This window comes from Desmodus rotundus, chromosome X (genome assembly GCF_022682495.2).
Source record: "Desmodus rotundus isolate HL8 chromosome X, HLdesRot8A.1, whole genome shotgun sequence".
Classification (NCBI taxonomy): Eukaryota; Metazoa; Chordata; class Mammalia; order Chiroptera; family Phyllostomidae; genus Desmodus; species Desmodus rotundus.
The window spans coordinates 63,478,731-63,505,012 of record NC_071400.1 but is presented as its reverse complement, the minus strand read 5'-3'; the positions used below and the strand labels follow the sequence as shown (position 1 = coordinate 63,505,012).

The following is a 26,282-nucleotide window of genomic DNA, read 5'->3' as shown; positions in this document are numbered from 1 at the left end:
CTTCAGGGTAGTCCTTCACCCCCACCTCCATCTAAGATTCCATCTTCATCTCATTCTAATCCCCAAATATACAATGCTTACTCTTTCCAAATACTTGAATGTTCTTCTACTTCAGGAATATCTAATTCAAAATAGGGAGAATACCTTGCCTGTGAGAGTGCGTGCAACATTTGCAGGTGGCCACCATGCTTTGATACTTCAGCTGCACCACTTAGTAACTAAGTATTCTCTTAACCCTGGGCTAGTCAAAAACAAGGATTACTTTTTCCAACACCATAGCAGAATGAAAAAAAAAAAGAAGCATAAGAATGTTCTCGAATATGCAACATTTCCAAAATAAATGAATACGTCAGTAAACTCTGTAAAAAGTAATCATGAAAACTTTAAAATCCATAAACTATTAATCTTGACCCAGAACAGGCTGAGACCATCACAAGACATCCTTACCAGATAAGTAATGTATTCCAAGAACAAAATGTTCAAGTAATCTGCTGTAATTTAAACTCACATAAAAAAAAATCAAGTGCCAATTTTCCAAACAATATAAATTAAGAATGACCAAAAAAATCATGTATAATTATTTAGCACTCAAAATCCGCTTCAGTGCATGTTAGCTAGTCTTAAATGCAAGGTAACTTTCCTTTGGACTGTTGAGTTTAAACAATTTTTAAACTCGTCAATCCAGAGTACAGAGACTGTCTAAAAGACACAGGCTGTTCTGTGTCGTATGCTAAGACCTCTTCAAAAGTTTTCTTGGTGTTATAATTTACTATAGATGAAAAACATGTAACGATGCCTCCCCAAATTGGATGCAATCACTATTGCACAGAAGATTTTCACAACTTTAAAGGCTATTACTCGTATAATTGCTTCAGTCAGCAGTAACTCTTAAGAAGGGCTTGCCATTTCTATCTGTTTTGAGGGTTCACTTTGATTTTAACGAGGTCTATCAACTCCCAAGATACGGAGACAGAAACGTACAGGATTTCCACCCATAACCCACTACAGAAGTGTTCCACCACTCTTAACTAGTCAAACAAAACCTCTTTCAGTGCAGTGAAACCGGATCACCACTTTTATCCTAACATCATCATACCATCTCCTCCTCGTCCCCAACCTGTCAGCCACAGAACACACCACCCGGTCCCAAATAACACCTCTCAATCTCCTTGAACCTATCCCACTTACACAACGAGCCAGCAGTATCCCTCACCCCGATCCACTTCTGCCGACCTTCACACATTAACTGAACCTCTAAATTAAATCCACTCTCCCCCACCCCATTACCCACTGAAACCCAACGTCCCATACGCGAAGCGTTCTTTCCTTTCAATAACCTCAATCTCACTTAAAAGATCACTCAGTCCTTTGTCAATCGTCTCCCGCCACCACCACCTCCCGTATCCTCCTCACCTTCTCTGTCCCCTAGGTCTTCCATCAACTCCCAAAGTTACCACCCCCAACAAAAACAAAAAAGACAAAAAACGCATCTCAACCTCAAACCTGCCCTTCCCCACTTTCCCCCTCTTAATTTTCCTCTCCGCCTCTTTGCTCACACCGACAACAGCTCCGACAACCCCTAAGACCCGAGCCTGGCTTCATCTCATACCTCTTGGGGACGGCAATCACCTCGCCTCGGTCAAATCGCCCCCCACTAGGGCGCTTACTCTTAACAGACTCTTGGCCGCTGCTGCCTCCCTCCATTCATCCCCGGCCCATTCATCTCTCATCCCGATCCCAGACACGCCCCCCGGCCTCCTCCCTCTCTCCCAGCGCTCCAGCCGGCCCGGGACCCTCACCAGATTAGAGGCTCTAGCAGAAGGAGACTCCGACTCTTTTAGCTTCTCCTTCGTCCTCTTTTAAACCTCCCCTCGCCCCTCAATGAGCCACACCGTGGAACACACACATAGGTACACGCTGCCTCCTCCTCTATCGCCTCCGATGCTTCTTACTCCCCTCCACGGTGTCTGGAGCTCCGCTTCGCGTCGTGTGCGCGTGCGCGCGCGAGTGTCTCTCCACGAGCCCACCGGGCCAACTACCGCCGGTAGGTAAAGAGCGGGCGGGGTTCGGAAAAGCGAGGAACGAGCCCAAGCTCGCGCTCGCCTGGGAGCTGAGCAAGCGCACGCGTACTCCAGCCTGTGAATTTAGATCGAGAGAAGAGGGGGGCTTAGGGGGCGGGGTAGGGAGGGGAGAAAAAGAAAGGGGGAGGGGCAGAGAGAGCCGACGGAGCAGTCACTACTCCTAACGGCCCCGAGCGCTGGGAAGTGCCGAGTGGCTAGCCAACTAGAGCGTGCGCGCTCCTCCCCCGCCCTTTTAGCACAGCGGGAGAGAGAGATGCGCGTCGAGGAGAAAGGATCCTCTCCTTTCCAAGAAGAAAATCTCAGTGAGGAGCCACGCATGACAGCTCCTGTGTGTTCAAAAGCTCTATCCACGGCTGCTTTACCCTCTTCCTTTCAGAAAAAAGTCCAAGCATACACAACTTCAGCGACCCACTACCCACCCTCAGTTTTTCACACGCTTGTAAATGCGGTAGCGCTGCCGAGATGTGGTACCCTCCTGCACCTTTCCAACCTCCACCCCTAACTCCCTTTTTCCAACTCCCGGCTCTTCTCGCGAGACCCGTACCTGCCGGCTTCGGGATTAGAAGTCGAAGCACAGATTTACAAATACCGGTCTCCCGGTTACGTTGCGAGGGCAACGGCCACGGCATGTTCCCCCACCACCCAGGACTGCAGTGCGCGCGCGCGGGGGCTGGGCAACAGCGAAAGCAGGGATGGGAAAGGGAAGCTGTGAAAAGGATTTTTGACGGCATGTAACCTCTAGGCCTGGGCACGTGCCCTGCGCCTCGCGGCCAGGTGCAATGTACCCTGGGAATTGTAGTTTTTGTTCCCACCTCCAGTTCCACTCCCACCCTCAGTCTTACTTAGGCCTCTGGCCGGGAGGGGGATTACTGACGCCATTTTGCCAGGAACAATGGCCCTCGGCTCAGGCGGTGGCGGCTGGGGGAGGGAGCAAGGTTTTAAGGGTTCAGTTAACCTCCCTTGGCCCCTCGGTGCCATAGCAACCCCTTCAGAGACCTGGCCCCGCCCCCTCGCCGCTCCGCCAGGCTTCTAGAGTGTGAGCTTTCGTACTGGCCACCTCCCCCTGAGGCTGGCTGTCACCATCTCCTACCAACCACCTCCCGCATCCTTTAGTTGATGTGAATGGTACCTCCTTAGAGCATTCGGTACATGCTAACCTTGGTGTAGCAGCTTTGTTTAAGAACTGCTTCCCACACTCTATGAGACGCAATACAAAATTGTTTCTGTTACTCTTACATGAACAATCCTGTCTCCACAGAAGAGGAAACTGAGGCTCAGAAGGGGAAAATGGGCGTGACTTGCTCAAGTTCAGACAACTATGTATCGAAGAGTTAGAACTTGAACCCGTAAGTGCTCACTTTAGAACCCAGGCATTTTCAACCCCGGACGGTGCATCTGATGTCACAGCCCCAGAATGAAAATTCCTTAAGGACAGGATTTCTTTCCCAATGCCCTTCAAGCCTTAGTAGGATGCCCGGAGGCTGGAAATTGCCCGGCTATTGTTGTCAACTGCACAGCCTAAGGGCCCTATCACTGAGTCATACCAATCTCTTATCTCCAACACTTGTTTTCTATTCCTACTGTAGGCCTCAGAACCTCAGCCTTTTTCACCTCTTAAAAAACTATCAATAAATTTAACTTTTCAGAGTCCAAATAAAATGGAATCGTGGTCCTGCATCTTGTCTCTGCACCTTTCCTCTCAAAGGTTGCTTTTTAATCCCAGTATTGCCAGAACATGCAAGGAAGCCAGACTTTGCCCTTAATAAATTCAAACCCTTGTTTCCCAATTTTGACAATGGAGGGAGACTCTGAGGGAACAAAATTAAGGGTTATGAGATCCAGGTATCCCACCTTTGGAGATCTTCTTTCCTGGCTAAATTTGAAAGAACACGTTTCTCCAAATAGTGCTACCACCCTACCTTAGAGGTCTCTGCATTCCAAATTAGCTGTAGAATGGAGGGGGTCTCCCCAAATCCTTCTTTCCTCATTGCCCCTGAATATACTCCCTTTTCCCTGTTGAATTGTTGACTACTGTGAGGAAGCATAGCCAGAAAACCACTTAAGGACAATACAAAGGTGACCAAGATATTTCAAATCTTTGTAGATTCTGACTCCCCCTTGGATGGTAATTAGAAACTTGTGCTGACCATTTTTATTTTTCAACGCCACTCAACTCCCACCACCATTACACACGATCCACCTTTAAGAAAAGTAACAGGTGCTTCTCTTGGGGTTCTGACCTTCTCGTCTTTCTTTGTCTCTGAGTCTGATGATGTAATCAACACAGAACAATACTGGAAAGCATTATCCCCTCAACCTGCTCAGATATAAACCCTTCTGATAAATCCCTCTTTGACAGTCAAACATGTGCTAAATAAATCTAAAGTAGCGTTACTTTTATAAACTTCAGAAATTAGAAAATCAAACAACACTGCTACCCATCAAAGCACAGACTCTTCTCATTTTAGGCCTTTTGTTGACATATGTGCTCTTCTGTTTGAAACAACATGTTCATAACACAGCACAAATACTACTATAGGCAGAAAAGGCAGTCGGCAATTATAGCTAGTCAACAAGGACCATATAGCAGAGAACATTCTTTTCTTATCCATTGGTTTCCACTGTTTCTATTCATCAAATAGAAAATTTGACTTATATTAACCACTTGTATTTGGCTTTAAATTATTTTAGGGCTCTGGTGCCAAGAAATTACAAAAGCCTTCACTGAATCCATTTTTAGTCCCCACATTCTTCAGGAATGGAGATGGTAGGTTAGTTTCATGGTATTGCTAGCTGCTGATCTTTTCCCTGCCACACAGGACGATAACTCCTTAAATCAAGATGGAACCCAGATGAAAGTTAACCTCAAAGTTAATAGTCAGCTGACTACTGCAGCCATCGGTAGAGTTGTGACCGTGTTTAGAACCCAGTTTCTGACCTTGGTATCCCTCCTTTTACCAAGTTATTGGGAAAACAATATAATTCATTCTGGATGTTCATTTCCCCTATCCCAGGTGATGCCATATTTTGGGGATCTTCTGTAGTGATCAGACCCATGAGTGGGTGGAGTATGTATATATGCTTGCAGATCCTTAGATTCTGTCAGTTACTGCTGAGCCCTCTGCCCACATGGTTCTTTTCAAGTGCTGTGGCCCTCTCCAACATCTCTGACACATTTAGGACGTGGAACTCATTGCCAAGATCACGTGTTGGTCCATCTACTTAGATATTCCATACAGCCCTTCCTCTCTCAAGTCTTCCTGCGAACCACAAGTTGCTTCTAGGAGTATATGCTGCTTCAGCTCCCACAGAGCTCTCTCTGCCTCTTCTCCCAAAGGAGAAGAGTGTGAGAAAGAGAAGAATCTTTTTATAGGCTTGTGCAAATCTTTCTTCCTTTTAGTTTCCTGGTCCAGATACTTTGTCTTTGTCGCTGCCCCTGCACCCTAAGTCCCCTTCCCTAGGGCTTACCATTTGGAACAAAAAAGCAAGAGAGACTTGGCAGTGTAGTTGTTTTTCTTACTTGCCACTTCCTTACCCTGAGATACACCACAAAGCTGACAACTTTGGGGTGGTGGTGGGGGTCAGAGAAAAGAGCAAAAGACAGAAAACAATTCATTTATATCTCAAAATAATATTGCAGCTACATTCTCCCACTATAAAATTTTAGCATCTCAGCAAAGCAAATTTACATCTCATCCAGATTCCCTCTGCTCAAGACAGTAACTCTGAGGTCTCATAAACCTGGGTGATCTTTTTTCCATTCAACCCTTGACACTGGGGAAATTTCCACCTGGATCATCTAGGGGCTGCTAATGTCCTCCCAGGAGGCTCTCTCCTCCCAGCCCAAGTTGAGTGTCCCCTGAGTAAGAATAAGCATCTCCTACCTCAGAAGTGAGCAGCTATCTTTGGTTTAGTGTCTTAGAAATACTCCACCTTTCATACTGGACAGTGGAATTTCTCAAACTTTACAATGGAGTCTGATCTCCTCTTCCTAGACACAATCTTTTCTCATGTGCTCCAGGTCATATATCAGGGGGGGCAACCAACGCTTAGAGAGCCGAAAAAGTGTAAGTCCACATTGTTTCTCTAAAATATGCTGAGTGACAGAATCTTAACTTCTCTTCTAAGTCCCCATGTGGACAGAATACAGAGCCTGACTTGGGGTTGCTAGAAAACACTTTCCTCTCCAGAAGATCGGTTCTTTAAAAAATGTACAGTGTAACATAGTATGTTCTTCTGGGAATCAGAGAATTCAGTCACTTGGGATAAGTAACAAGGCCGCATTTGCCTGCCTCCCTTTCCTTCCTCTCCTTCCTTCTCTCCCTTCCACTAACCTCTCTGAATTTGTTCCAACATTCCATAATAATTTTTCAAAACAGTCCTGCTACAAATCCTTCATGTAGTGGAAATGAATCAGAGTCTACCACTAAGATGTATAATAATAATAAAAATAATAACTAATAATTAAATAATATTTACCATGTGATTTATATAAACTAATTGAATGTTGTGGGGTAAGTGCCATTATTAACACAATTTTTCTGTTTGCAGTACGAAACCCAACCCACTAAGCCACACCAGTCAGGGCTACCGCCATTTTTCAAATTGGTAAACCAAGGTATAAAGAGGTTAAATAACTTGCCCAGCGTAGCACAGCAACTAGAATGGCAGAGCTATATTCGAACACAGTTTATTTCAGAGCCCGTGCTCTTAATCACTTTGCTATATCTTTCTTTCTTGTCTATGATTCCACTTTATTATTTTTTTTAATCTTCAGCCGAAGATATGTTTGTTGATTTTTTAGAAAGAGAAGAAGGTGGATAGAGAGAAAGAGAAACATTGATGTGAGAGAGAAACATTGATGTGAGAGAGAAACATTGAGCAGTTGCCTCCCGTAAGTGCCCCAACCACAACTGAACCCGAAACCTAGGTATGTGCCCTGACTGGGAATTGAACCTGGAAACTTTTGGTGTACGGGCTGACACATCAACCAACGTAGCCATTTTATTTATGGCAATTTCATTTATTTTTTATTTTCCTTTTTATTTTCAATTACAGCTTGCATTCAATTCTGTGCAAAATGAATAGTTTCTTTACTGAACAATGCTTTCAAAATTGGTCATCCAACTAAAATAAAGTGGAGATCCCTACCTTGTGCTAAATACTAAAATAAATTCCAAATAAATGTCCACTTCCCTGTTTTCATCCATTCCCATAGAAGTATGGCTCACTACTACCTTTTTTTTCCCACAGTAATCTGGAAGAATCTAACAAAATCTACATTATCAGTTCAGAATGGTTTAGGCTGCAAGTGACAGAAAATCTGACCAACAGTGGCTTAAGCAAATAGAGGTTTGTTTTTCTTTCTTTTTTATTTTTTAAAGATTTTATTTATTTATTTTTAGACAGAGGGGAAGGTAGGGGGAAAGAGAGAGAGAGAAACATCAATGTGTGGTTGCCTCTCTTCCACCCCTTCCTGGGGACCTGGCCCGCAACCCAGGCATGTGCTCTGACTGGGAATCAAACTGGCAACCCCTTGTTTCGCAGGCTGGTGCTCAATCCACTGAGTCACACCAGCCAGGGCTTGTTTTTCTTTTTCACATAATAAGAATCTGGAGGGACACATGCTAGCATTGGATCAGCTGCTCAAAAAGGTCTCCAGAATCTAGGTTTTTTCCATCCTTCTATTCCACCATTCTTGACATGTTAGCATATTGTCTTTAGGCTTTTTTTACTTCCTTCAGCTTGCAAGATGGGCTGTGGAATCTAGATACCACGCCTGCATTTAAGAGCTGAAAAAGGGAATGGCAGTGGCCAGGGAAGCAAGAGAGGTGTCACTCTCCTTTTTTCAGGGAAAGCAATTTTTTCCAGACATCCACCACCAAACTTACCCATGCATCTCTTTTGCTATAACTAGATCACATGTCACATATAAACTAGGAAGTGGAACCACCTTCCTTGATATCGGGGTTCTCTGCCTAATACCTGTACAAAATTAGCATTTTCTTAGCAGGAAAGAAGGGGGAGAAAACCAGCTAATTAGGCAACTAGTGTCTGCTACATATACTTACCCTTTGACAGAGCTGTTCAGGGTCTATCCTATAGAAAGAAAAGTACCAACCAACCTGCATGCCCATCGATACAATCATGGTTGAATAAATTATGATATATCTACCCTCAAGCATATTATGCAGTTATTAAAAATAATGAGTTAGCCCTGACCTGTGTGACTCAGCTGGTTGGGCATTGTCCTACAAAGCAAAAGGTCATTGATTCAATTCCTGGTCAGACCACATACCTGGTTTGCATATTTGGTACCAGTAAGGGTGCATTTGAGAGACAACTGATGGATGTTTCTCTCTCATATCGATGTTTCTCTCCCTCTCTTTTTCCCTCCCTTCCCCGCTCTCTAAAAAAATAAATAAATAAAATCTTAAAATTAAAAAAAAAACCATGAGTTACATTTATTTCTGTTGACTTGGAGAAAATTGTGTAAGAGTCAGCACCATAATTCTAATAATGGTTCCCCCATTTGGGATCGTGTGCATTTAGGGGTAGTTATCACATGTTGGCTAAAAAAATTTACCTAGCTGAAATGGAAATGCATTACTGAAGTCTTTTACCATAATTTGTTCAGAGAAAAGTGCTCCTGACTTATACAGTTCTAAACCACGCATGCCTTTTCAAGACTACATCCTTGTATATACAAAAGAGTACTTGGAATTACCTTAGTAAACATTTTCTATGAATGTTGGTTAGTGGTATAGTTAAAAAGAGTATTGGGGCCCTGGCCGGGTGGCTCAATTGGTTCGAGCATTGTCCCTCACCAAAAGGTTGCAGATTCAATCCCTGGTGAGGGCACCTACCTAGTTTGCGGGGTTCTATCCCTGGTTGGGGCTCATACATTAGGCAACCATTCAATGTTTTTCTCACATCGATGAGCGCATGTTAAGGAGAAAGATGAAAGATATCTTTAAAAGACCCAACTTGAACTTCTAGAGATAAAAAATTCATTGTCTGTGATGAAAAATACAGTAGGTGGGATCAATAACCCCATCATTTTCCAACAAATATTTGCTTACGTCCATAGGAGAGTTCCCACAGTTCTTGAACGTACAATGCTTTCAAGGGCAAGGGTTACTTGTAAAAGGAGCTTCTGTTCCTAACAAGTTACATTGTTTTCAACAAGAAGTCTGCTATCATCCTTATCATCGTTCTGTACATAAAAGCATTTAAAATTTATTTATTTTTTTATACTTGTTCAAGTACCGTTGTCTGCATTTTCCCCACACCACTTCCCTGCCCCCCCTCCGCACACCCCAGCCATCCCCATCCCCCTCTCCTGATCCCACCCACCTTGGTTTTGTCCATGTGTCCTTTATAGTTGTTCTTGAAAACACTTCCCCCCTTTCCCCCCATTATCCCTTCCAACCTCCCCTCTGATTACTGTCAGATTGTTCTTAATTTAAATGTCTCTGGTTCTATTTTGCTTGCTTGTTTGTTTTGTTGATTAGGGTCCAGTTAAAGTTTTATTTTGCATCTCTCTGATGGCTAGTGATGCTGAGCATCTTTTAAAAGCACTTAAAAAAAAAACAGGCTGCTTTGGTTGTTGTCCAAGTTCTGCAGTTTCTGCGGCTGTGGAAAAGGTGGGGGGATAAAAGTAGACATGAGTGTAAGACTGAATAAGAAAAACAGTTTATTCCTCCTAAGTCGTAGTGTATCAGTTATACAGAAATACCACTTTGAGAAACAGTCTTCAGGAAAGCCTCGATGAGTTCATCCAGTCTCATACAGATCACCCCACAACTTGCCCTTCAAGTTCTACTTCAGTTTGATAAGGCTATAAATTCAGCATTGACTCAGAGGGTCAGGAACAGAGTCAATTTTAGGGGTTTTCTAAATACATACAGATTCTGCAATAATGTGTGGACATTTGTATTAATGCTGTTGAATTCAGAATGGTGACAGAACTTACTAAAGTGGATAAAGTGAAAATTGTAGCCTGTGATGGTAAAAATATTGTCCCCATTACTACCATTTTCTGTTATTATTCATCACTTTTTAAAGAGAAGCATAGAAGAGACTTTTTATTTAATCTAGCATTGCAGAAATCACTATACTGTGCTATACCATCAGAGAGGCTAGTAGAAAGAAACTTACAACTTTGTATATTCTTACATTACATGGAGAAACAGAACTTTTTTAAATGACAAATCAAGTGTCGTTGCCTTCCCCAAAACATTCTTTTGTTTGTTTGTTTGCTTGCTTTTTTTATTTTTAAAATTATTTTATTGTTGTTCAATTACAGTTGTCTGCATTTACCCCCCACCTCTTCCCCCCATCCCAGCCAAACCCACCTCCCTCCCCTGATTCCACACCCCGCTTGGCTTTGTCCATGTGTCCTTTATAGTTGTTCCTGAAAATCCTTCCCCCACCTCTCCTCCCACCTCCCCTCTGGTTACTGTCAGTTTGTTCTTAATTTCGATGTCTCTGGTTATATTTTGCTTGCTTTTTTCTTTTGTTGATTAGGTTCCAGTTAAAGGTGAGATCATACGGTATTTGTCCCTCACCACCTGGCTTATTTCACTTAGCATAATGCTCTCCAGTTCCATCCATGCTGTCACAAAGGGTAGGAGCTCCTTCTTTCTTTCTGCTGCATAGTATTCCATTGTGTAAATGTACCATAGCCAAAAACATTCTTTAATAAACTCATCTTAGAACTCAAAATTGTTTTAAAAAGCTGCTTTAAGAATTTCTTGAACATTGCACATTTCAGAAGAAAAGATTAATGACCTTGAAAACACAGTAATAGAAACCATCCAAGATTAAACCCACCGAAAGATTGAAAAAATGAACAGAAGTGAGCTGTGAGACAACTTCAAGGGGCCTTAATATATCTATAATTGGAGTCCCCCAAAAAGAGAGGAGGCAGAAAAAAATTTGGAGAACTATTGGCTGAAACTTTTCAGAATTTGCTGAAAATTAGGAAACCACAGAACCAGAAGTTTGATTTTTAAAGAGACATTTTATGTAGACAACAAGGACCATAGCAGGCTTCTTAGTGGAAACAATATAACCTATTGGGAACAGAAGCTCCCTGCACAAGTAAGCCTTACACTTGAAAGCACTGTACTTTCAACAACTGTGTTCTCTCTTCTATAGACCTCAAGAAATATTTGTTAGAAAATAATGAAGTTCATTTATGTATTACCTTCATTAATTCAACACATTCTGTGCTCAACTAAGGTGACCAGGACAGAAGGCTAAGCACTGAAAAGATCTATGGTTTTATAATTTTCAGCATATTTTGAAAAATTTTGGCTATTAGTTCTTCAAGCATTATTGGTTTTATTTCTGGGAAGAAGGATTTGTTAGATAATGACTTTCAAAGGAGAGAAAGGAAATTTTTATGTTAATTTTGATGTGTCTTTTCAATTCTCTTGACAAATTTGTCCAAAAGAAGTCTAACACTAGCCTTCTTTTTCATTAGATAGAATTGTATATAGTAAATTGTGCCCCAATCAATAGCTCTGTGAAGCTGTGAATGTCTCTAATTCTGGAAGCATATATATATAAAACCATACACATGTGTATACATATCCAAATATAAACAAAATTTCTCCATTTCCTTTTTCATTACACTGTAACTTTTAACTCAATTTTCCTTTTTAATTAAATTTATTGGAGTGACACTGATTAATAAGATCATACAAATATAAGTTTCAAGTGTACAATTCTATAATACATTATCTATGTATTACATTGGGAGGTCACTACCCAAAGTTTAGTCTCCTTCCATCACCGTATATTTGAATCCCGTTACCCTCTCTAACCTCTCCCCACCACCCCTTTCCCTCTGGTAACCCACCATATTGTTGTCTGTGTCTATGAGTTTTGTTTGTCTGTTCATTTGTTGCTTTCTGTTTTATATCCCACATGAGTGAAATCATATGGTTCTTATCCTTTTCCAGTTGAGTTATTTTACTTAACACGATACACTAAAGATCCATCTATGTTGTCACAAATGGCAGTATTTCATCTTTTCTCTCTTTTTTAAAGAGAGGGAAAGGGAGGGAGAAAGAGAGGGAGAGAAACATCAATGTGCAAGAGATACATCAATCCCTTGCCTCTCCCATGCCTCCAACTGGGGACCTGGCCCTCAACCCAAGCATGTGCCCTGAGCTAGGAATTGAAACAGCAACACTTCAGGTTGTAGGCCAGCACTCAATCCACTGAGCTGCACCAGCCAGGGCACTTCTTATGGCAGAGTAGTATTCCATTGTATTCATGTACCACATCTTCTTTATCCAATCATTCATGGAAGAACACTCAGGTTTTTTCTATATCCTGGGTACTGTGAATAACGCTGCAATAAACATAGTGGTACATATAATGGAGAAAAGAAAGCCTCTTCAATAAATGGTGCTGGAAAATTAGAAAGCCACATGCAAAAGAGTGAAACTGGATTGTTATTTAACATTATACACAAAACTTAACTCAAAAATGTATCAAAGACCTAAGTATAAGCCTGAAGTAATAAAAAACACAGAAGAAAACATAGGTACTAAATTTACAGACCTTGGGACACTGGCTGGGTAGTTCAGTTGGTTAGAGCATCGTTCCGATAGCCACAGTTGTGGGTTTGATTCCCAGTCAGGGCACATACAAGAATCAACCATAAATGCATAAATAAGTGGGAGAGCAAATTGATCTCTCTCTCTGTCTCCCTCTTTCCCTCCCTCCTTCTCCCTCTGTCTCTGTTTCTCTCTTCCCTCTGCCTCTCTCCCTCCCTTCCTCTTTCTCTCTAAGATCAATTTTTTTTAAAAGTGACAATCTTGGTCCCAGAGAGGATTTTATGAATTTCACCCCAAAGGCAAGGGAAGTAAAAGAAAAATAAAGGAATGGGACTATGTCAAACTAAAAAGCTTCTGCACAGAAAAACAACCATCAACAAAACAAAAAGACAATCTACCAAATGGAAGAAGGTATTGAAAACAATGCCAAGGGGCAAGAAGACATACGAATGGCCAACTAGGATATACAAAAAGAAGCTCAACCTCACTAGCTTTAGGGGAAATGCAAATCAGAACCACAATGAGATATCACTTCACAGTGTTAGAATGGCTATTATCAACAAGACCAGAAATAGCAAGCGTTAAAAATGTGGAGAAAAAGGAGACTTCCTACACTGCTAGTGGGAATGTAAATTGGTACAGCCACTGTGTTAAACAGTATGAAAGTTCCTCAGCAAAATTAAGAATAGAAATCCCTCTTCTGGGTACCTACCTGAAAAATTGGGAAACATTTATTTATAAAGAGATATTGACTCATTTTTCAATGATCTATTTTGAATCATCTGCACATATTTTTACCTTGTTTTTTTTTTTCCTTACAAGTTGAATCCCTGGTTGACCAGCTGCTCTAATATGCTTATCTCAAGAGTCACTGCTTTTGACATGTTTAATGTTATTACTCTGTCTAAATTTGTAGTATTAGCCTTTTTACTTTTTTGGCTTTCCATTTGTATTTTTATAAAATATAAGAAAAATAGGGGTGGGGAGCAAATGCAGACAACTGTAATTGAACAATAATAAAAAATAAAAAATTAAAATATATATATAAGAAAAATATAATAAAATGTTTGAATCACAGCAAAATCTGCCCTATCAAGATGGCTTCATTGTAGGAACTGGAGGGGTGGCTGGCAAGCAATAGCTTGAAATGTTTTTGTTGTCTGATGTATTCAAGTCCAAATTCAACCCAAAGAAGATGGTTTGGATATATTAGTAGATAATATATGACAGTGGAGATTTTATAAAAGTCGAATGTATAAAAGTCAAAAACCTCTTGTGAAATCAAATAACCCTAATACAAAATAGAAAATAATGTGTGCTGTAAAAAGTTATCTAACTTAGCCCTGGCTGGTGTGGCTCAGTGGATTGAGTGCCAGGCTGTGAACCAAAGGGTCACCAATTTGATTCCCAGTCAGGGCACATGCCTGGGTTGCAGGCCAGGTCCCAAGTGGGGTGTGTATGAGAGGCAACCACATTGATGTTTCTCTCCCTCTCTCCCTCCCTTCCCCTCCGTCTAAAAATAAATAAACAAATATTTTATTTAAAGACATCTAACTTAGAAGAGCTAGAGTAGTTATGGGGGATCAGGTAGAGGCAACACTGATGTGGGCCTTGAAAGGTTTAGATAGGCCAAGATGGTGGGAAAGGACATTCTAGGTGGAAGCAAAGACTTGGATATTGAAAGTTTGCAACTTACTTGGGTTAGTGGGAAAAGTTCAAGTTTTCCTTTTGCCCACCTATTCTCAAAATGAAGGTCTTGTGATAATATTCAAGGACGTCTAAGTGAATCCCTCTCATGGGGGGTGGAGCTTTATGAAATAAGAACTGAAAGGTTAAAAGACATTGCTGTGGGGATCTCTCTTTTGGTATATCTCTATCTCGATCTCCTCCTTGCTTGGACATCTTTCTCTCTCTAGTTAAGCTGTTGGATTGTGCCTTTTTTCCTGTGCAGGTGGTGGGGTAAACATGTCCACTCCTGGATTATTATTCTTCACTGAGCAGACTAAGTGGGAACTCAGATATAGGCCAAAAGATTGGAGGCCTGGAAATAGGGAGTAGAAGTGAGGCATGTTCTACTCCAAATTCTTTAAGCCAGGGTTTGTCAATTTCAGTACTGTGGACATTTTTTGTTGTAGGGACTGTTCTGTGCATTGTAGGATGCTTAGAAACATTCCTGGCCTCTACCAAGTATATGCCATTAGGATCTCCTCACACACAACTGTGACAACCAAAAAATGTCTATAGGCATTACCAAATGTCCTCTGGTCATGGAGAGAGGGCACAAAATTGCCCCTGGTTAAGAACCACAGCTCTAAGCCTTCTGAAAGATTTTTTATACTTGCTAGTGCTCATAGTCTGGGTAATAAGATTGAGAGGGACAGAACCCAGGGTATGAATCCACAGGGAAGAACCAAGGAGCTTAATTGGTCAGTCTCTAGTTTGGATTTTAAGTGGCAAAGATTCGTCCCTTTTATTTATTTATTTTTATTGTTTTATTGATTATGCTATTATGTTGTCTTGATTTTTCCCCTTTGCTCCCCTCCACCCAACACGCCCCACTCCCTCTGGCAATCCCCCCACCCTTATTCATGTCCATGGATTATACATATAAATTCCTTGGCTACTCCATTTCTTATATTGTACTTCACATCCCCGTGGCTATTCTGTAACTACCTATTTGTACTTCTTAATCCCCTTACCTCTCACCTATTCTCCCACACCCACCCTCCCATCTCTTTATTTTTAACCTTTGACATTTTAATTTTGATGGGTCTTGGGGTGGGTCTCCTTGCGTCCATCTTGCTTGGGACACTCTGTGCTCCCTGAATGCACATGTTGATTTCCTTCACTAAATTAGGGAAGTTTTCTTTCATTATTTTTTCAAATAGATTTCCAATTTCTGGCTCTTTATCTTCTCCTTCTGGCACCCCTATGATGTGAATGTTGGATTGCTTAAAGATGTCCCACAGGCTGCTTATACTATCCTCATCTTTTGGATTCTCTTTTATTCTTGTTGCTCTGATTGGTTGTTTTTTGCTTCCTTATGTTCCAAATCATTGATTTGATTCTCGGCTTCATCCACTCTACTGTTGTTTCCCTGTAAATTATTCTTTGCTTCAATTAGTGTGTCCTTAGTTTCTGCTTGGATCTTCTTTATGCTGTTGAGGTCCTCACTAAGTTCCTTGAGCATCCTTATAACCAGTGTTTTGAACTCTGCATTTGATAGATTGCTTACCTCCATTTTGTTTAGCTCTTTTTCTAGAGTTTTGATCTGTCATTTGGCCATGTTTCTTTGTCTCCTCAGTTTGGCAGCCTCCCTGTGTTTGTTTTTATGCATGAGGTACAGCTGCTTTGACTCCATGTCTTGGCAGTCTTGCCTAATGTAGTAGGCGTCCTGTAGGGTCCAGTGGCACAGCCTCCCCTATCACCCAAACTGGGTATTCAAGGTGTTCCCTTCATGTGGGCCGAGCACACCTCCTCTTGTAGTTGAGCTTTGACTGCTGTTGGCAGATCAATGGGAGGGATTTACCCAGGTCAGTCAGCTGTGAGGACTGGCTGTGACTACTGACCACCAACCTCCGCCCTCCGTGGAGAATCAGCTGTGCGGGGGCTCTGACGTGGTCTGTAGCTGTCCACTGGGTGCGCAGGTCCTGGGGTTTCCCGGGTGGTGCAGGACAAGATCATCCCCCACCTGTGTTTTGCCCTGCCTGAGTTACAAAACAATCTGAGATGGCTGCTACTTGTGCTGGGCTTGGAGATTTCTAAGCGAAGCCAAGCTCTGAATCTGGGCTGCTCGTTCTGGGCCTGGGGCTCACTGAGGCCAGCTACTGTTTATTTCAGAGGATTTAGGAAGTTGTGAAGCATAAGCCAAGACCAGCCATTCCTATGGAAAAGCAGAATGGGTGGGCCCCAAAATTGGGAAGGGTGGAGTCTCTGGGTTTGTCCAAGGTGGGTCAAACAGTGTTAGCCAGGTCGATGGAGTCTCAGATATGGCACCAGCCTGTTGGCTCTGTTGGGGGAGGGTTTAAAAAAAGGACAATAGCTTCTGCTCACCTTGATGCCAGGGACTTCTGTTTCTCCCTGTATATCCTGGTGCTGGAGCTCAGAGGGGGTGAGTCTGAATAGGTGAGTTCATGTGTGGATTCTTTAAGAGAAATTGCTTAGGGCTCTAGAAGTCTCTTCCACCGACTCAATCCCTGTTAGTTTTTGTAGCCAGAAGTTGTGGGAACTTATCTTCATGTCACTGGAACTCTGGGCTGAGGGGCTTGCTGTGGGGCTGGGACTCCTCACTCCTGAGATATCCCTCCTGAGTTTTTATCCACCACACATGGGTGTGGGACCAGCCCATTCTGCATCTGCACACCTCCTACCAGTCTGGATGGTTGTGGTTTCTTTAATTCTGTAGTTGTCAGACCTCCATTCAACTTGGTTTCTGATGGTTCTGGGTAATGGTTGTTCTACGGTTTAGTTGTAATTTTGATGTGGTTGTTCAAAGTGGTGAGCCATGCCTGCTTACTCTGCCATCTTAACCAGAAGCCTGTGAAGTGCTGAGTTTAAGTCAATTTTCAAATGGATTGTCTGCATTTTTCTTACTGGTTTGTGGGACATTTTATAGTCTTTTTAAATTTTTATTTATTGATTTTTAGAGAGAGGAAGGAAAAGAGGGAGAGCAATCTCGATTTGTTGTTCCACTTGTTGATGCACTCATTGGTTGCTTCTTGTATGTACCCTGACCAGAGATCAAACCCACGACCTTGGTGTATTGGGATGATGCTCTAACTAACTATGGTACTCGGGCAGGGCTAGGACATTATACATTCTTAACATGAACCCTTTGTTGGACATATGTATTTCAAACATCTTTTTGTCTTGCCTTTTCACTTGTTTAAAACGTTTTTATTTACTTATTTTTAGAGAGAGGGGAAGGGAGGGAGAAAGAGGGAAACATCGATATGAGAGAGAAACGTCGATTGGTTGTATGCCCTGACCAGAACCAAACCCACAACTCAGGTATGTGCCCTGACTGGGAATAGAATTGGTGACATTTAAATTTGCAGGACAACACCCACCCACTTGACCCATACTGGTCAGGGCACCTTTTCACTTTTTTAAACAGTATCTTTTGATAAACAATGGTTCTTTATTTTAAGGAGTCCAATTATTCCCTCTATGATTAACACGTTTTTGAGTACTATTTTTAAAACCTTTGCTCATCTCTAGATAATATTTTGAAGTATCAGGATTTTTTTTCTCCCTGAATTTTACCCTTTCTATTTCTCCCTTTCTGGCAGATAGCAGACTCTGTGCTTTGTTGCTTTCTAGGATGTATGTGGCTGAGCTGGAAGCAGATTAGCTTAAAGTTATTAGAGCTTTCTTTTCTAAAAGCTCAAGCGCATTAAGGAAAATTATGTTTTTCCACCAAATGGGACTTCCACCAAATTCAAAAGAAATGTCCCTTGAGCTGGGGTAAGAGAAAGTGAGAATAGTCACCTGGGACCTGGGCCTTGCTTCCCACAGCCTCCTGGTGAGCCCCTAGAGAGGAATGGCTGCTTTAATGAACTTGAGGGGCAGGGATACAAAACCCTGGGTTGCAAACATTATAAGGTATTTCTGTGTGCCAAGGCTGCCACAGAAGCTACAGAGAGACTGCCAGTCTATAGATGCCAGTTGGACAATATTCCTCAGTAATAACCTGTGAGAATCCTCCTCAATTCCTATCCAAAGCTTGGCATTACATAAGACCCCAGAACCAGTGAAGGAAGCCCCAAGAGTATAACTTAGACTGACCCTCCTCTAGCCCCAACAGAAGTAGCTCTATCTACTTCCTTATATGGCAGTTTCTGAAGTTTGAGATTTATTTGAGAATAGAGAGCATTAAGAATTATTTAAAGTGTAGATACAGAACATGGATGGAAATTACTGGATGTGAACTAGAGGTGAAAGTATAATCTTCTTAATAAATTCCAGTTTTAGCCAGCATAGCTTCCTGAATGATCTAGGATTAAAATAATAACATGGTTTAAAATGGAAGATTTTTTTTTCTTTTTCCCTGAATTGTATTCCTTTCCTTGATCCTCTTAGGGGCTCACTAAACTTTTCTTCCTCCTGTATTTTTCCTTTCTATTAGAAAATGAACTTTGTGGCTTTCTTTAGATGTGAAAGTGCTCTTAATTTCCCATTATAAAAATTAAAATACTAATGAATTAGTAAAATATTTAAAATGAAATACAGAATAATATTTATAACTTATGTTTGCTATAAAGCTTAGTAATGACATACCCATGAACCTACCATCCAACTTAAAAACTAGAACATTATCAATAATTTGCTTTTATCTGAAAGTTTCTCTCTATCCCATATTATGCCTCTTTACATAACTAACCACTATTTTGAATTTTATACTTATCATTTCTTTTTAAAAGTTATATTTCTTATGTATATGTTCATAAAAATGTATTGGTTAATTTTTCCTTATTTTTAACTTTATAAATAGATAGGCTCTACATAAGTCTTGTGCATCTTGCTCTTTTCACTCAACATTATGTCTAGGATTCAACTGGTTTGTTATATATAGTTATAATTCATTTATTTCCAAAGATATACAATAGTGTCTAGTATGTACCTATCACAACTTATTTTTCTCTCAATGGACATTTGAGTTGTTTTCATGGTTTTTGAATTATCAAAAATGTTGCTATGAGCATGTCTCATAGGGCATACATAAAGACTTTCCAGGATACATACCTACGATTGGAATGCCCTGCCTGTAGGATATGGGTATGCTCAACTTTACTAGTTAGGTAATACCAAAATGTTTCTGAAGGGGTTGTCCCAGTTTACATTCCCACCAGCAGTATATAAGCACTCTCCTTCCTGTCATTTTGTAGTGGCAAACTTTTTAACTTTTGGCAATCTAATGAGTGAAAATGGTACCTCTTTGAGGTATGATTTTGCCTTATTTTGATTACTAATGAGGGTGAGTGTTCTTTGATATGTTTATTTGATATTCCTGTTTCCCACTTGGAAATGCCTGTCCTTGTCTTTTCCCTATTTTTCTACTGAGTCATTTCTTTCCCATTTTGATCTGTGGAAGTTCTTGATTTATATTCTGGCTACCAGTCCTTTATCAAACATGTATATTGCAAATACATATTCTCTTCACAATTTACAGCATTGTGATTTCACTTAAATTACATGTTTTTTTTCCTTTTTAAAAATTATTTATTTATCTTTAGAGGTGGGGAAGGGAGGGAGAAAGAGAGGGAGAGAAACATCAATGTGTGGTTGCCTCTTGCACGCCCCATACTGGGGACCTGGTCCACAACTCAGGCCTGTACCCTGATGGGGAATCGAACCAGTGACCCTTTGGTTCACAGTCTGGCACTCAATCCACTGAGCCACACCAGCCAGGGCAAATTACATGTCTTTTAATGAACCAAAGTTCTTAATTTTAATGTGGTCTATATTAGTTATTTATCAATATAAATCACCTTAAAACTTAACAGCTTAAAAAATTTTCTCTCACATTTTCTGAAGGTCAGGAATTCAAACATGGTTAGCTTCTGGCTAAGATCTCTTATGAGGTTGCTGTGAAGCTGTCAAGTGGGATTCATCTGAGAGACTAGGGGAGGACCCACTTATAAACTCATTTTTCCTTTTTATTGAATCTATTGGGGTGACACTGGTTAACAAAATTATACAAGTTTCAGGCACATGATTCTACAACATGTAACCTGTACACTGTGTTACGTGCTCAACACCCCAAGTCAAGTCTCCTTCCATCACCATTTATCCCCCCATACCCTCCTCCAGCTACCCCCAGCTGCCCATCACCACACTCCATGTCCATGAGGGTTTTTTTTTCTCAATCCTTCCACCTCCAAACTCACTTATGTAGAGGTCAGTAGACCTTGGTGTCTTGTAATGGGTGCCTCTTCATAGAGTTGTGTCATGACATAGTAGCTGAATTCTCTCTGGGTGAGCAGTGAGAGAAAGAGAGAGAGAGAGAGAGAGAGATTATCCAAGAAGCCACAGTGTATTCATGACCTAATCTCAGAAGTAACATCTTATCACTTCTGCCCTATTGTATTCATTAGAAACAAGTCACTACATCCAGTCCACTCCCAATGTGGGGGATTTTATGAGAGTGTAAAAACCATGAGGAGGGGATCATTGGGACCACCTCAAAGGCTGCCTACCACACACTAAATTTACCAATTTTATCCTATATTGTTAGTGCTTTTGTGTCTTGCTTAAGAAATACTTCATTACCACAAACTAAAATGTATTCTCCAATATTTTCTTCTAAATGTTTTTAAGTTGCCCTCCAGCCAAAGACCACCAGTAACACATCTGTAATTGAACAAGTTGGGTTCATTTACTCATTGTATGATGAAGAACACACAACATGAGGAACCAAGTAATGTCTCAATAAGACTATATTTGAAAAAAAAACCTTTTATTAGAATTGAACCTTGGTTGAGTGATTTGGAAGAGGGTCTAAGAAAGTGGACATTTGGTCTAGATTGGATGCCATCAGAAGTGAGGGCAATTCTATGACCAAGTATCTGAATACATCTGATTTATGGGGAAAGAAGAAAAGTATAAGACTAAAGCTGTAATTGGTACAGAAGTTACCCATTTTGGCCAGGAGAGGAGGTGTTTGGTACTTTGTGAGTGGCACAGTGCTTAGACAAAATTATGTAGTGACCTTGCCTTTTCTGAATTTATTGTGATCTCAGAGTAACCTTGTCTAAGGTTGGTATTCTATGTTTATGTCTAAATAAGAATAACATGGCAAGGAACTACTATAAAGGACACATGGACAAAACCAAGGGGGAGGGTGGAGGTGGGGGAGGGAGGGGGGTTCAGCTGGGGTGGGGTGGAGGGATGGGGAGAAAAGGCACACAACTGTAATTGAATAACAATAAAAATTAAAATTAAAAAAAGAAAAAAAAGAAGAAGAAGAACAAGGCATAGATGCATGTGCCAGGGCAGCTTCTGAATGTCACGGACTGCTCTTTTTTATTTTTCTTTCTCAAAGTTTTGCCTTTATTTTTAAGTGTCTAATAAACCTGAAGTTGGATTTTATATATGGTATAGTGTAAGACTCCACTTTTATTTTTTCTTTTTGTAAATATTTCATTTATTTATTTTTAGAGAGAGGGGAAGGGAGGGAGAAAGGGAGAGAAACATCATCAGTTGGCTGTCTCTCACACACCCCTAACTGGGGACCCACGTCACAACCCAGGCATGTGCCCTGACTGGGAATCGAACCAGCCACCTTTTGGTTTGCAGGCTGCGCCCAATCCACTGAGCCACACCAGCCAGGGTTTATTTTTTTCTTATGTATAATCAATTGTGTCACTACCATTTACTGCCAAATTTCTGGTCTTTAACTCCCTGTTTTGAGAGTTTTTGGTAAAGTTGTTATGGGTTGATTGTTTTACAAATACTTGAGAGTGTGTGATATGTTAGGAATATCACCCTACTTAGCAACTGGTTAAGTCAGAACCAGGCAGTGTGACTCTAAAATCTGTCCTCTTAATCTGTATGGTATTATACACTGCCTCCCAAGAAGAAACAAAGATCTTGGTTAATACGAACTGATCTCACATAGTGCCAGGTGGGACTGTAGAGCTGATGTCACATTCCTTTCTCTCCTCAACCTATTATAAGTAGGTACTAGTCCCCACCTATCCAGTGAAATTGCCTTTGGCAAAGTCACTGATGAACTCTTAAGTTGCCAATGGCATTCCATACTTCTTTATCCTTTCCCAGGCGGCTGAGGAAGATGGCAGAGGAGCAGGTCCCAGTGATCAATGGTCGAGGTCATCTCCTGGGCCACCCGGCTGCCATCGTGGCCAGGCAGGTGCTGCTGGGCCGGAAGGTGGTGGTGGTATGCTGTGAGGGCATCAACACTTCAGGCAATTTTTACAGAAACAAGCTGAAGAACCTGGCCTTCCTCTGTAAGTGGATGAACACCACCCCATCGTGGGGCCCTCACCACTTTCCAGGCCCCACGTGCATCTTTTGGCAGACTGTGTGACCCATGCTGCCCCAGGGGAGCAAGCGAGGCCAGGCTGCCTGCCTCAAGGCGTTTAAAGGGATCCTGCCACCCTACTACAAGAAAAAGCGAATGGTGGTTCCTGAGGCCCTCAAAGTTGTGTGTCTGAATCGTGGCCCATGAGGTTGGCTGGCAGTACGAGGCAGTCACAGCCACTCTGGAAGAGAAAAGGAAGGAGAAGACCAAGATCCATTACCGGAAGTAAAAGCAGCTCATGAGGCTACGGAAACAGGCAGAAAAGAAGTGGAGAAGAAAATTGACAGATACACAGAGGTCCTCAAGACTCACGGACTCCTAGTCTGAGCCCAATAAAATTGTTAATTCTATACTTATTTATCCTAATTTTACTCAGTAATTTACCAACCTGACAGTTAGACTGAATGTTCGAGTCCTCCCAAAATTCATATGTTGAAATCCTAACCCCTAATGTTTGATATTAGGAGGTGAGCCTTTGGGGAGGGTGATTAGGTCATGAGGGTGAAGCCCTCATAAATGGGATTTGTGCTCTTGTAAAGAGACCCCAGAGAATTTTCTTGCCCTTTACACCACATAAGGATATAAGGAGAAAATAGCTATCTGCAACCCCAAAGAGGACACTCACCAGAACCCAACTATGCTGGCTCCCTGATCTTGGACTTCCACCTCCAGAACTGTGAGAAAGAAACAAATTCCTGTCATTTGTAAGTCACCTAGTCTATGGTATTCTGTCATTTTTTTATGCTTAAAGGCAAATGTATTCAGTTCCTTTCCATGCAGCACATAATATGGTATGTATGTGCTTGTTATGCCTTTTCCAAATCATTTGGGACTAATTTTGAGGATGTCATCCTCCACCGTAAGCCATCTTGCAGTATGTTCTAGTAAGTATCTTACGCAGGGGGAAAGGAACATTCTTGCTGACCCACAGACTAGTCAAATGGGGAGTGTTCTGGGAGGAGAGTTAATGTCTATTGTCTCTTCGGTTGTTGTCATGAGGCCCACAGTAGGGCCGTATCAGTTTGTACCACCACATGCCTACAGAAGCCGTTCAGATATGCTGCAGCAGGGAGGAAGGCACAGGAGAAGAGGAGGAAGAGGAGACTCGATGTCCTATGATGGAGTGAAGAGGCTGCTAGTTGGAAAAAGCGGGAACAATGAGTTGTCCTCCTTAGGATGCCATGCCAAGCAGAAAGCCTTCAAAAAATCCTCCAGTCACTAGAACGTTCTTCTTCACAAATGACGTCATCCCCTCAGCTTTGCTTTTCACCTCTCTAGATAAGTGGTTGCTGTTACGGATCTTCAGCTGTTCCTTGGCTCTCTTTATGGCCTTCTTTACTTGTTGCTAGTCAACTTTGATGTATCCACTATGGTTTGCAAGCTGAAGGAGAAAAAATCCTCCTCCCATAGCTGTTGCAGCCAACTTTCCAACCTTCCAGAGTATGAAACACGTGTACCATCCACTGACACCTCCAATTAACAGCTGGGTTGCCACGCTATACTTTTCAGCTGAGGGCCCAGACTCCTGGCTGAACAGCTTGTGCCACCATGGCTGCTTTTTAGCAAATTATGCAAGGTCCAGTGAGTCAAAATTTCCTTGACTGGATGCAGCCACTTCAACAATCTTGTCTCGTGATGACACCCGCAGAGGCTTGGCATTGTGGGACATGGAGTAGCATGCTGTTGTTGCCACAAACTGGCTTCTGGCACATGGGGCAGATGTTTCCATTTCCAAGGCCACAGTGGAAAAGACATAGGAGAGCTGAATGGATAAGAAAACACGACCTGCATATATGCTGTCTACAAGAGACCCACCTCAGAACAAAAGACCTATACAAGCTGAAAGTGAAGGGTTGGGAAAAAGTATTCCAAGAAAATGGTCATGATAAAAAAGCTGGGGTAGCAATACTTATATCAGACAAAATAGACTTTAAAACAAAGGCCATGCCCTGGCTGGTGCAGCTCAGTGGGTTGAGCACAGGCCTGCAAACCAAATGGTTACCGGTTCGGTTCCTAGTCATGGCACATGCCTGGGTTGCAGGCCAGGTTCCCAGTGGGGTGGGGTGTGTGTGCGAGAGGCAATCACACACTGATGTTTCTCTCCCTCTCTTTCTCCTTCCCTTCTCTTCTGTCTGAAAATAAATAGATAAAATCTTTTTTAAAAAATAAAATAAAACAAAGGCCATAACAAGAGACAAAGAAGGTCACTACATAATACTGAAGGGAGTTGTCCAACAAGAGGATATAACCCCTGTAAACATATATGCATTCAACATAGGAGCACGTCAATATAAAGAAAATTTTGGAGGACTTTAAGAAAGAGATAAACAGCAATATGGTCATTGTAGGGGATTTTAACACCTCACTTTCAACAATGGACATATTGTCCAAACAAAAAATCAACAAGGATATTGTGGCATTGAATGACATCCTAGATCAAATGGACTTAATTGATTGATACTTACAGAGCATTTCACCCCAAAGAAGCAAAATATACATTATTTTCAAACGCACATGGATCTTTTTCAAAGATAGACCACATGGTAGAATGCAAAACAAGCCTCAACAATATCAAGAAAATTGAAATCACATCAAGCATCTTCTTAGATCACAGTGGCTTGAAACTAGAAACCAACCTCAAGGAAAAAACCTCAAAAACATTCAAATACATGGATACTGAATAACACGTTATTAAATAATGAATGTGTTAACAATGAGACCTTCCATTGTTACAATAATTTCTTTTCTTAGTCTTCATGACACTGAAAACTCATAGCGTTCCTCTTATCTCACTGGCTGCTACTTCACAGTGTCTTATGCTGACTCCACTTTTCCCCCAGCCTTTGGAGTGTTTATGGCTCAGTCAGACATTTCTTTCGATAATCTCCTCTGGTCCTCATGCTTTAACTATCATCTCTATACTACTTTCTGAACTCCACACTTGTATATTCAATTGTTTGCTCTTACCCATTCCACTTGGATGTCTCTAATTTAGCATGTCCAAAATAGAATTTTGGTTTTCCCACCACCACAAACCTGATCCTACTGCAGCCTTCCCCATCTTGGTTAATTACAACTCTATTTTTCCAGGTGCTCAGAGTAAAAACCGAAGAGTCATAATGTACATCAAATCCATCGTCAAGTCCTCTCAGCTCCATCTCCAAAATATATCCTAAATCTAACCACTTCTCACCATCTACACTGAGAAATCTTGGGAATCATTGATAAGGAAAGTAAGAGAAGGAGTATTTGTATTTTCCTTAATCAGAGAATAGCACAGTGCTTGTACACATGGCAAATGAGCCAGGGGTGGGGAGTGAAAAGGATCAGACTGCCTCCCACCATTAATGATAATTGAAGTCCACAGTGTGATAAGCTTATTATTAGTCTCTTTATTCATTTATTCAAAGGAATTTTTTTCTGATTTTTAAATTTTATTTTTCAATTACAGTTTATATTCAATACGATTTTGTATTTGTTTCAGGTGTACAAGATAATGATTAGTTAATCATATACTTTACAAAGAGATCCCCTTAATATTTCCAGTACCCACCTGGTACCATACATAATTATTACAATATTATT

General features: G+C 41.4%; 2 pseudogenes; one reads left to right on the top strand and one right to left on the bottom strand.

The window, feature by feature from the left end:
- The first annotated feature begins 22,433 nt into the window (after positions 1 to 22,433).
- LOC112308216 (large ribosomal subunit protein uL13 pseudogene) lies at positions 22,434 to 23,030 on the top strand (annotated as a pseudogene).
- Positions 23,031 to 23,563: 533 nt separating this feature from the next.
- LOC112308209 (FUN14 domain-containing protein 2 pseudogene) lies at positions 23,564 to 24,426 on the bottom strand (annotated as a pseudogene).
- Between the last annotated feature and the right edge of the window lie 1,856 nt (positions 24,427 to 26,282).